Source organism: Silene latifolia, chromosome 11, assembly GCF_048544455.1.
Source record: "Silene latifolia isolate original U9 population chromosome 11, ASM4854445v1, whole genome shotgun sequence".
Lineage (NCBI taxonomy): Eukaryota > Viridiplantae > Streptophyta > Magnoliopsida > Caryophyllales > Caryophyllaceae > Silene > Silene latifolia.
Window position 1 is genome coordinate 30084172 of NC_133536.1, and position 11389 is coordinate 30095560.

Here is an 11389-nt window from a genome sequence, read left to right on the forward strand (position 1 = left end):
GTTTTGGTCATTTATAAAAGACCTGCTATGAACGGTTTGTCGCAGAATTAAAAGACTTGCTACAGATTATATGTAGGCATGTAGCAAGTCCGTCACATAATTCACACCAGGGCCGGCCTAATGGGTGTACAACCCGCACCAAGGAACAGGGCCCCCAATTTTTTAGGGCCCAACTCAAAAGCCTGATATGTAGTAAAAAAAAAATTGCCTAATATGTGATCACTGATCAAGCGTTCTCTGCTTCCCCATAATCCCCAAATAAACAACCTTCCATCTTCTACTCTAATCAAATCCCTAAGATCTCTCCATCTTCAATTATAAGAATTATTCTACCTTAAATTAACATTATACTTCTTTTATTCATGAAATATATTCCTATTCTAAATCAATTCTCCATAATTTAGTCTATCTCTTGTTCAATTGAACCCTAAAAGCTACTGCAAACATTTGAGACTCATCATTCTCATCAACAAATCAACAATATTTTCCACTATTAATGGTTAATTTTTGTTTGTAATCAAGTTATCAAGGATCCAAGGTAAATCCCCTTTTTATTATGTTTCTAAGCTTTAACTTTTATGGTATAATCACTCTTTTGTTCTTCAATAATCAATTTCATGCCTACTTTTTAATATTTTTTCTACAGGTTTACGATACAAAAGTTGGAACTTTGAAGACCTATGGTGGTCTAGTGCCCGACGAAATATTATAATAGGTGTTTTCCTAACAATTCTTTGCTTTATAATTATATTGTGCATTTGTGCCGTCTTTTAATTCACAAATGATCATATTTTGTTTGCTAATTTGAATATTTATTAGAAATTTAGAATGCATTGCAAACTCGAAAATATGAATCGGGTTATGAAAAACGTAAGAAAAAAGAGAATTGAAGAGTTAACCCTTTCTAAAAAAGGAGCACTTGATAAATTTATCATCAAAGAGGTTGAAAATAACATTGCTGTCAATTTAAATGAGAATGAGAACATTGATAACATTGATGACATAACTCTACCAGATGAAACAAATAGTGAGCACTCTGAACCCGTTGATGATGATGATGTTGATAATGTTAGTGCTGTACCTTCTGAAAGTGGTGAACAAGATGTTAATAATATTGATCAGTTAATTCTGATGAGAATTTTAATGTCAATTTTGAAGGTGATATTTTTGATCCACGGAATTGGGATAAACTGGATGCTAAATCATTAGACGATTTAGCAGTTAAGGGTCCTAAACGAGATTTGAGTATTGAAAATGGTCCTAAAGATAGATCAAAAAGACATTTTTCGTCAAATTTTTATACTAGAATTTTGCCAAGTGGAGAAAAATGGGATAGAGAATGGCTTGTTTATTCAAAAGAACTTGATAGAGTGTTTTTTCTTTTGTTGTAAATTATTTAGAAAATTGCAAGGAAGGGGTGATTTAGTAACTAATTAAAGGATTTAATGATTGGAGTCATCTTAGTGTGAGACTTAAAGACCATGAAATGAGTGTTGAACATGTAAAGAACATGACTACTTGGTATGAATTGTATTTGAGACTAAGTAAGAATAAAGCAATTGACGAGCTGAATCAAAAACAAGTTTATAAAGAGAAGGAACATTGGAAAAATGTTATGGTCAGAATTATTTCTGTGAACCCCCGCGATAAAGCGGAAAATATAACTAATAAATTAATGCAAAAATTAGGAAATTTTTGAAACTTTTAAAGTTTAAGCGCGGGTTCGTTAAAATCCAAAACATAAGTAAAGAATGCGGAAATAAAGATTAAATTTATACAAACATGATAGTCAAGGTGAGGGAAAATATATCCCTCGAATGACAAGAAAGCGGGGAAAAGATATCCCACGAATAAACAGATAAGGGGTTTCTAAACTAGTAAACTAAGATCCAAGGGTTTAGTTCTCGCTAGCCCACACGTCTTCCCCACGTAAGCATCTTCACAACCCGTCATTCATGTAAACATGAACGCCACAGTCAGTGGGGAGTAACTCAAGGTTCTCCCAGCCACAATATGTCGAAATGCAAGTAAACAAATACTTAATTAAACATACTGATCATGGAACATATATGGACAATAAAGAACAAGAGAATATAATTGATAATCATGATGAGATAGGCATAATGCATTAGAATAAATATGCAAACAAGAAGATAGAATAACCAAGTCAACCAACTCATACTGACACAACTCACAAGTGTAAGACCAACACAATGTGTAGACGGAGTATCCGGCTCAGAGGCTACCTTTAAAGCATGTCCGAGATACCACACACAAGACTACATCCTAGGCTCCAACCTCCTGGTAGGACGACGATCATAATACGGTCCTAGTCTAAACCTGGATCCAGACTCTCGGGATGAACGTCACCTGATTCGACATACGATATACCAATCGTATCCAAGACTCGAAACATGGCACACTCCTAACCAAAGGTCGAGTAACCTCTAATCGGGAACATGGCACACACCCGTAACCAAAGGTCCGAAGAAAGGCGGAAGGATATCCTAATCCGGAAACATGGCACACACCCGTAACCAAAGGTCCGAAAGAGGAAAGGTAACCCAATCCGGAAACATGGCACACACTTGTAACCAAAGGTCCGAAAAGGGTAAAAAGGAATGTCAAGTCGTCATACAATGTAAAACGTCACACTCGAGTCACAGTAAGAGTAAGAATGATCATGCAAATATTGACACGATAGAATATCATATGACACGGGATCACTAATGTCACATTCCTACTTATGGCTTGCATCTCACCATAAGTACGGATGGGAACATCAATCCCGATGATCATATCGCAACTAGAAGGCTTATAGCTCACCTCTAGTATCCGATAGGACCGAGACTCTCACAACCGAACAATACAAGACATAATCAAAAGTATGACTCTTACAAGTAGTTATATTAAATATCTCATGCTTGTATTATATTAATGAACATTCCATTTTATAATTTAATATGCCGGTTAAATAAAACATAATAAGTGATAGTGAATAATTTACGTTATAAGAATTTCGAGCTAAAACATAGACAACCACAAACGGGCCACTCATAAGGCCATACCATCTTATAAAATTGACCCAATACCATGAGATATGAACAAGTCCAATATAAGGCACAACAAATATCGGACAAAAAGAGGAAGGGAAACAAAGTGAGTAACCAAAGATATGTACCACAAAACATAGCCCAATAATAAAATAGAGACAAGCTCAATTAACTTAACAAGTTAAGCCCAAATGGATGGGTATGACAAATCCAATTAAATTAATATGTAAATGAATGATATTTAACGAGTTACGTTATATAAACCATGAGATGGAAATTAATAATATTTTACATAAACCAACTAGCACTCAACAATTTATAGACACGGCTCAAAAGCTTTTATGGCAACCTCACACTCGACCTCGCAACAAACCACACGCGGCCTCAACCCGTAACTAGCTAGGCCACTGCCTAGGCCACGGCCAGGCCAATAGTAGGCCACGACAGGCCACTTCTATACAAGTAGCCATCAACAAGATCGTGTAGCAATAATCAAAACGAGACAAGCTTATGACGGATATTGTAAACTCTAATTATACCACACGTTTTAACCACTCTATTATCACCCCAAACAACCAAACTCAACCCGCAACCTGCTTCCCAAACCAACATAACCCATTTCAACACTTAACTATCGTCCCATGGCCGCCTACAACAGTCCACTCATTTGCCATTATGCGGCTGCCAACGGCCTGCAAAACGGCTCCAACACCCGAGTCAAAACTACTCCCAACCCACGGCTCAAAGGAGCCACCTTGGGCAGCTCACCACGGTCTGACAACCGCCCATAAACACCGTCCAACCACCATCGTTCCACGGCAAAAGAGAGAGCACTAGATAGACCCAACGACTCAAATTTAAGATGGAAATGAAAACCACGTGAAGACGTAGGCAAAACGCGACTAAAGCATGATTACTGCCCCTTTTAATCCGTCCTAACCATACTCGAAAAGGTCATGTTCATCGCTGTCACGGTTCTAAAACCAAAAACCAGTAACCCCGTTTCAGTTCGGCGTCAAGACGGAATTTAAAGCAAGGATGAGATGGAAATTAACATATGAGTGCGAAAAACACAAAGAAATAACCTTTACCAAACCAGAGCATATAAAACGACATAGAAGACGGAGTTTTGACATTTTGTCGAGTAACCTATCACCGTTACCTTTAACTTCACGAATTTCCGAGTAAACGTCCAAAAGCATGAGCCTTTCTTCAGTCTTCAGCTAAACGGAGGAAAAACGAGTCGATTAAGACAAGAAATCGAGTTGTCATTTAAGACGGCATTTTCAAAACCTCAACAAAGTCGAAGCTTTCTTACCTTAAAATAATGAGGAAGGAAAGAGGAGGAGAATGGTATAAAAATTAGAGAGTTTGGTTGAGAAAAGGAGGAGGGATCTATGGTTGAAGGTGCGTAAAAATGGTGGTACGGACTGCTGCTGTGTTACTGTTGTTGTTCTGTTCTTTCGAAAAGAGGGAGGAGAAGAAATGAGGGGGTGGGGGCGGTATTATGACACACACACAACCACATATAATAATAATAATCATATATATATATATATATATATATATATATATATATATATATATATATATATATATATATATATATATATATATATGAGCAAAGTTCTTCTAAGTCCCTTTTTTTTTGAGTCCATAAGTCCCTTCCACAACCCTTGGATCATGCATGGTGGAAGGTTGAGATTGAAAGCAAAAAACACACTTAATACTAATTAATTCACTTCTCTTTCTCTAGTTTTAATAATACATTCACTAATTCATTATTATACACAATTAACACCATATTTTGTCTTATACTTCAAAGTTTATGAAAATTTTGTTAACATTTTTCCTGTTTCGGTTTTTTTCTTTTTTTTTTTTCGAGACAAGTTTTCGACTGTTTCGTTTTTTTCGTTTTTTTTTTTCGAGACAAGTTTTCGACATTTTAGGATTTTACGAGTGTAATTCTAACAGCAAAAAGTGTAATTTTAGGGAATATTTTCGAGAATTTAGCGTTTTATAAGTTTAACTTCAATCTTTTCCGAGTGATTTTAACGAATAATATTTTGAATTTTTGTCATTTTATCACAAGTTATTGTAATTTAGCATTTTACGAGTGTTATTTTAATGACAAAAAGTGTTATTTTAGTCCAGGTAAGTGTAATTTCAGTCCAATGAGATTGTTATTTTTAGTCAAGGAGAATGTAATTTTAGTCCGAAAAAGTGTAATTTTAATCCGAAAAAATATAATTTCAAATCCACTTTGAGAATATAATTTTAGTCCATTGAGAGTGTAACATTAGTCCAATGAGAATATGAGAATATGACCAAGTCCATGGAGAGTGTAACATTAGTCAAATAGAGGTAAGTGTAATTCTAACCGAAAAAAGTGTAATTCTAACAACAAAAAGTGTAATTTTAGCCGAAAAAAGTGTTATTCTAGCAAAAAAAAAGTGTAATTTTAACAGAAAAAAGTGTAATTCTAACAACAAAAAAGTGTAATTTTAGCCGAACAAAGTGTTATTCTAGCAAAAAAAGGTATAATTTTAACAGAAAAAAGTGTAATTCTAACGACAAAAAGTGTAATTTTAGCCGAAAAAAGTGTTATTCTAGCAAAAAAATGTATAATTTTAACAGATAAAAGTGTAATTTTAATGGAGAAAAGTGTGATTTTAACAGAAAAAGGTGTAATTCTAACAACAACAAAAAATGTAATTTTAGCAGAAAAGGTGTAATTTTAGTCGAAAAAAGTGTTATTATAGCAGAAAAAAGTGTTATTCTAGCAAAAGAAAGTGTAATTTTAATAAAAAAAAAGTGTAATTTTAATGGAAAAAGTGTAATACCTTAAAAATAAGACTATATTTTAAATATATCTAAGATTAAAATCAACAAATAATCTTAGATCTATTTTGTACATCTAAAACTAAAATAAAAATATCTCACAAAATAAAAATAAGAACTAGTGTAATTCTAACAGAAAAAAGTGTAATTCTAACAACAAAAAGTGTAATTTTAGCCGAAAAAAGAGTAATTTTAGTAGAAAAAAGAGTAATTCTATGACTACAACATCTACAACACAATAATAAAAAAAATGTAAACAAATCTCAAATAAAAGAAAAGAAACTAAATACAAATTTAAACTAAAAATTTAAACATTAAAAAAATACCCACCACTATCCTATATTTTAAAAAAAAATAGATCTTAAATAACTGTACATAAAATGAAGCATTTACGTACAAAACTATAATTAGTTTATGTGAATTCAATTTGAAAGGAAACAACAGAATGAAGATCTTTTTTGTGTTCCTTTTCGTTGGGATAATTTTTGATTTTGAAAGTTCATCAATAAGTACTGAAAGACGAAGCAAAAAAAGCCCAACCACGACACAGCCAACCACCCAACAAACAAAAAAAACGAGAATGAAAACAAAAAAAAAGCAGATCTGATCAGTTGGGTGGGTGTTGGACGGCGGCGAGAAAGTCGGGTGGATGGTGTGAGGGTGAGGGTGAGGGCGAGACGGAGTGGTGGTAGTTGTGCATGAGGGTGAGTGGTGGTGTGCATCTGTGGTGCGTGGTAGAAGGAGGCGGCAGTGGGGTGGTGAGGAGTGGTGGCTGGCTGGTGGTCGGCGTGGCTAGAGCCGTAATGGTTGCAGATCTGGTGGTGCTCGGTGGATGGAGGGAGGCGGTGTACCATCAGGGTATGGTGCGTGGTGTAGGTGTGGTCAGAAAGTGACGGTGGCTGGGTGGTGGATAAGAGTGGTTAGAAGGCGGGTGGTGGTGTGTGGCGGTATTTGCGACGGGAGTGGAGTAGGTTCGGTGGTGGTGGTGGGTGTGGGTATGCGGTGGTGGTGGTGGTGGTGGTGGTGGTGGTGGGTTATTGGCGGCGGGAAGGGAAAATGGGGGAAATTTTTTGATTTTTTGGTTTTTGAATTTTTTTGGTTTTTGAGAGATGAGAGGTTTTTGAGATAAAATATGAGGGAATTGTGTAGATGAGAGATAAGTTAGGTGGGAGGAAAATGTATATATATTGAATTAGTGATTAATTAGAATTAATTAGTTTGGGTAGTGAGAGAGTGGTTTAATTAACTTTAATCCCCTTTTTTCTTGTGTAAATCCCAGCCATCCTTTTCCCTCATCCAAGGGCTCTAAGGAGAACTTATGGACTCAAGTGTAAGACATGGACTCACTTGATCTTTACACTATATATATATATATATATATATATATATATATATATATATATATATATATATATATATATATATATATATATATATATATATATATATATATATATATATATATATATATATATATATAATGTGAGCATGTTGTCGATTTCTGGTTGGTTCGGATTGAAGTAGGTACAAAGTGAAATGTGACGGTCTTATGCCGGACGGGAATTAAGACGAAAATTATTATTATTACGGTCATTATTATTATCCGATCAAAAATATGTATACATATATTCTTATATAAATTATGCCTCAAGAATATAATTTAATAATAAGTATTTTTATAAAAATGAGCTTTTATATAATACGTTTATACAAATCGTGTTTGACATAAAATTAATTAAATTGAATAATTCGAAAATATAAAATAAAGCAGTCAAACAGTTTAATAAATTTTAAATGTCAGAATGGGAAATTCACGGGTGTTACAATTTCAATTGTAAAGTTCCTTGGAAAACATAATTTAGCATTTCGTGGCACTAATGAGAAGTTGTATCAAAATAGCAATGGTAATTTTTTAGGATTAGTTGAGATGTTGGCTGAATTTGATCCTATTATTCAACAACATGTTAGTCGCATAACAAATACTGATACTCATCGTCATTATCTTGGTCACAAAATTCAAAATGAGTTGATAAGTTTGCTTGCTTCTAACTTAAAATCTGAAATCATCAAGAACATTAAGCAATCAAAGTTTTTTTCTGTTATACTTGATTGTACGCCTGATACTAGTCATAAAGAGCAGATGTCTATAATATTATGGTACGTGGATACATCTTTGGATGAATTTCGAGTTGAAGAGTATTTCTTAGGATTTTTAAATGTGAATGATACTAGTGGGTTAGGACTTTTTAATGCTTTGCAAAATGAATTAAAGTCTCTTGATCTTGAGATAGATAACATTAGAGGCCAAGGGTATGATAACGGGTCTAATATGAAAGGAAAACATCAAGGTGTGCAAAAGAGATTGCTTGATATAAATCCTAGAGCTTTTTATGTTCCTTGTGGTTGTCATAGTTTGAACCTAGCATTATGTGACATAGCTAATACATGTACTAAGGCTAGAGACATTTTTGGAACCATACAACGCGTGTACACAATATTTGCCCATTGTAACAAAAGGTGGGATATTTTGAAGGATAATGTACCGGGTATAACTCCTAAACCCTTGTCAGCTACTCGTTGGGAAAGTCGTATTAATAGTGTGAAAGCTATAAGATTTCAAATGTCGGAAATAAGAGAAGCGTTGCTTCGGGTGGGAGAAATTGATAATGATTGTAAAATTAGAGGTGAAGCTAAATCTTTAGCAATGAATGAACTTGGCAACTTTGCATTTTTGGTGTCAATAGTTATTTGGTATAAAATAAAGTATTTTGTCAATGAGGTTATTAAAAATTTACAATTAAAGAATATGGTAATTGATGTTGCTATTCTATAAGTAAAGGCATTAGTTTCTACCTTTGAAAAGTATCGAGAATATGGGTTTTCTAAAGCTATAGAAACAGCCAGACATATTGCTGAAGAAATGAACATTGATTGTGTTTTCCCTAAGCGACGTGAAATTCGAAGAAAAAGGCAATTTGATGAGAATGTTGACGATTCACCAAGTTTATCAGAAGAGGAATCATTTAGAGTTAACTATTTTTTATTTCTTATTGATCAATCAATATCATCTCTCAAAACCAGATTTGAACAATACCAAGAATTTGAAAATATATTTGGCTTTATGTTTACCACTGAGAAATTGAGTTCGCTAGATGATTCAATATTAGAGTCTTGTTGTCTTAATCTTGAGAACACACTTAAGAATAATGGGCAGTCTGATATTGATGGACATGCATTGTATTTGGATTTGAAATTTTTTCGAGAATTCATGCCTGAAAAAAACATGGGTCCGCTTGCTATTTTGAATCATATGAAAAACGTTGGTGGTTGTTTCCCTAATGCAGTGACAGCATATAGGATTTGACAATTCCAGTGACGGTTGCAACTGCCGAACGAAGTTTTCCGAAACTGAAGTTGTTGAAATAATATTTGCTTTCTACTATGTCACAAGATCGTCTCAATGGTTTAGCTATGATTGCTATCGAGAATCAAGTTTTGGATAAATTTTGTTATGAAGAATTAATTGAGGAGTTCGCAGCAAGAAACGCGAGAAGAGCTTCGTTGCTGAAGAAATGAAACTTTGTAATTGTTTAATTGGCTTGGATTGTATCAATATTTTGGGCAGGATGTTGAAATATTTTCCTTTATATAAGTTTTTTTCCCTAATGTATAATATTTGGGGCCTCTTTTTCAGATTTTACACAGGGCCACCGTAACCTCCCAGACGGCCCTGATTCACAAAAAAAAAAAAATTATCTATATCCGATCCTAATCACCAATCCCCCCCCCCCCCCAACAACCCGAACCGGCCGTTTGGGGCTAAGTCTAAAACGCCTGAAGTAAGGTTCATTTTTTGCAGTGATATTTACACTGGAAAATGAAGTGCTCCACGAATATTGCTAGACCACTTTTTTTCAATCGAGATATAAGAGCATTAGTAATAGTAGCTCTTTTTTTTTGAGATCTTCAACAAGAATTTTATTTAGAAAGTTGATCTACTAAATCATAAAGTTGGTGTAATCTCTTTGATTAATGATATTCACATTTCCACCAAAAAAAATTTAAGAATTGAGTTTTAAAATAAGAACTAGGTTGATAAGCATATGGAAATGTGATGACCAACGACAATGCATAGAAAATGTGAAGTGTCTTAAAACTTTGTCTATTTCCAAGGGAAAACAAATTTCCTCTATTGTGCATTAAAGTTCTTAAATATTAGAAATAGACAAATATGATATAACATGAGAAGAACTTTATATAGAGTTTTTCTATTGATATTGCTCTAATAAGTTTACTAGGTTTGTGACCCGTGAAATTCACGGGTTTATCTGTTTTAAGTTTTTAAGTTTTATCTTTTTGTTTATACTTGTCTGAGCAATTAGTTGATCCATTTAAAAAATATAGTCTTGGAATACATAAAAGTTAGTCGGTTTGAGTGTTATTTCTTTGACAACTTTGGTTTATTTTCAAAACTATATATTGTACTTTAGTTGTTTATTTTGATTAATATACTAATAACATATCATGTGGTTTAAAAAAAAATTAATTACCTTTAATAAGTCTAGTAATTCATGATAAATGTTTAAGATTACCTTTTAATTAGATTGTATAGATTATGTACTAAATTTTCTATGTGAAAGCTTGAATGTCCCTTTGTCATTTAGGCCAATAAAGTCAGTATGTGAAGATGAAAGAGTAAATTAAACCATAGTGGGTCTCCTGAGAGACGGTCTCTCACTAAATTTATTGAGAGACGTGTTGGGGCTGGTGTCCTCTACAGTTAGTGCAATAACATTTAAATCTCTAAAAGGATCAAAGGGTATACTTTTGTATTATTATCAGTTGGTCCACGTTTATCAATAACGGTTGGCTTGCTAGATAAGTTTGACGTTATTCTCATACTGATGGCGGTGATCAACTGGTCCCTAAAAGTCACACCTATAGGATACGTTTGAGAGATGTGACGGTATGAAAATACAGTCATGTTGATGCCTAATTTGACTAAGCAGTTAGTCGGAGTTATTGACTAATAATTAGTCAAACGCGATGTTGAGATAATTATTTAATACGGATTAAATAATAATGCCTAAGGCGAATTAAGCAGTTAATTCGTAAATTAAATATAAACGGTTATATTTAATTAATGTATATTGAATTAATTAATTATACAATATTGTCATTGTCGGACAAGTATTAATATATCGACTGAGTCATGTTACTAGTTGATATTTTAATAACCGATAACCGATGACGATTTATAATAAAAATCCCGTCATATACATTTTAGCATTTTGAGTCGGATCACGAGTTAAAAAATAAGGAGGAAGTGAAAGCCCACTCCCTCCCCTTGGCTCACGGTTTGGACGAACCAAACAAAAGGAGAGGCTCTCTCTCCTTTTGCCCTAATTCATTCATTTGAAAGAAAATTAGGGTTTTGGAGCTCTCTTCTCTGAAATCCTAGATCTCTCATCGAAAAACCTCACAAAAGGCTCTCT

At 33.9% G+C, this 11389-nt stretch overlaps 1 long non-coding RNA gene across 1 annotated transcript; it reads left to right on the forward strand.

Moving 5' to 3' along the window:
- Positions 1 to 244: 244 nt before the first annotated feature.
- LOC141611490 (uncharacterized) lies at positions 245 to 9587 on the forward strand. The gene is made up of 3 exons (XR_012528634.1): positions 245 to 538; positions 647 to 715; positions 9239 to 9587. It is a non-coding gene; the product is annotated as an uncharacterized LOC141611490 (long non-coding RNA).
- Positions 9588 to 11389: the final 1802 nt, after the last annotated feature.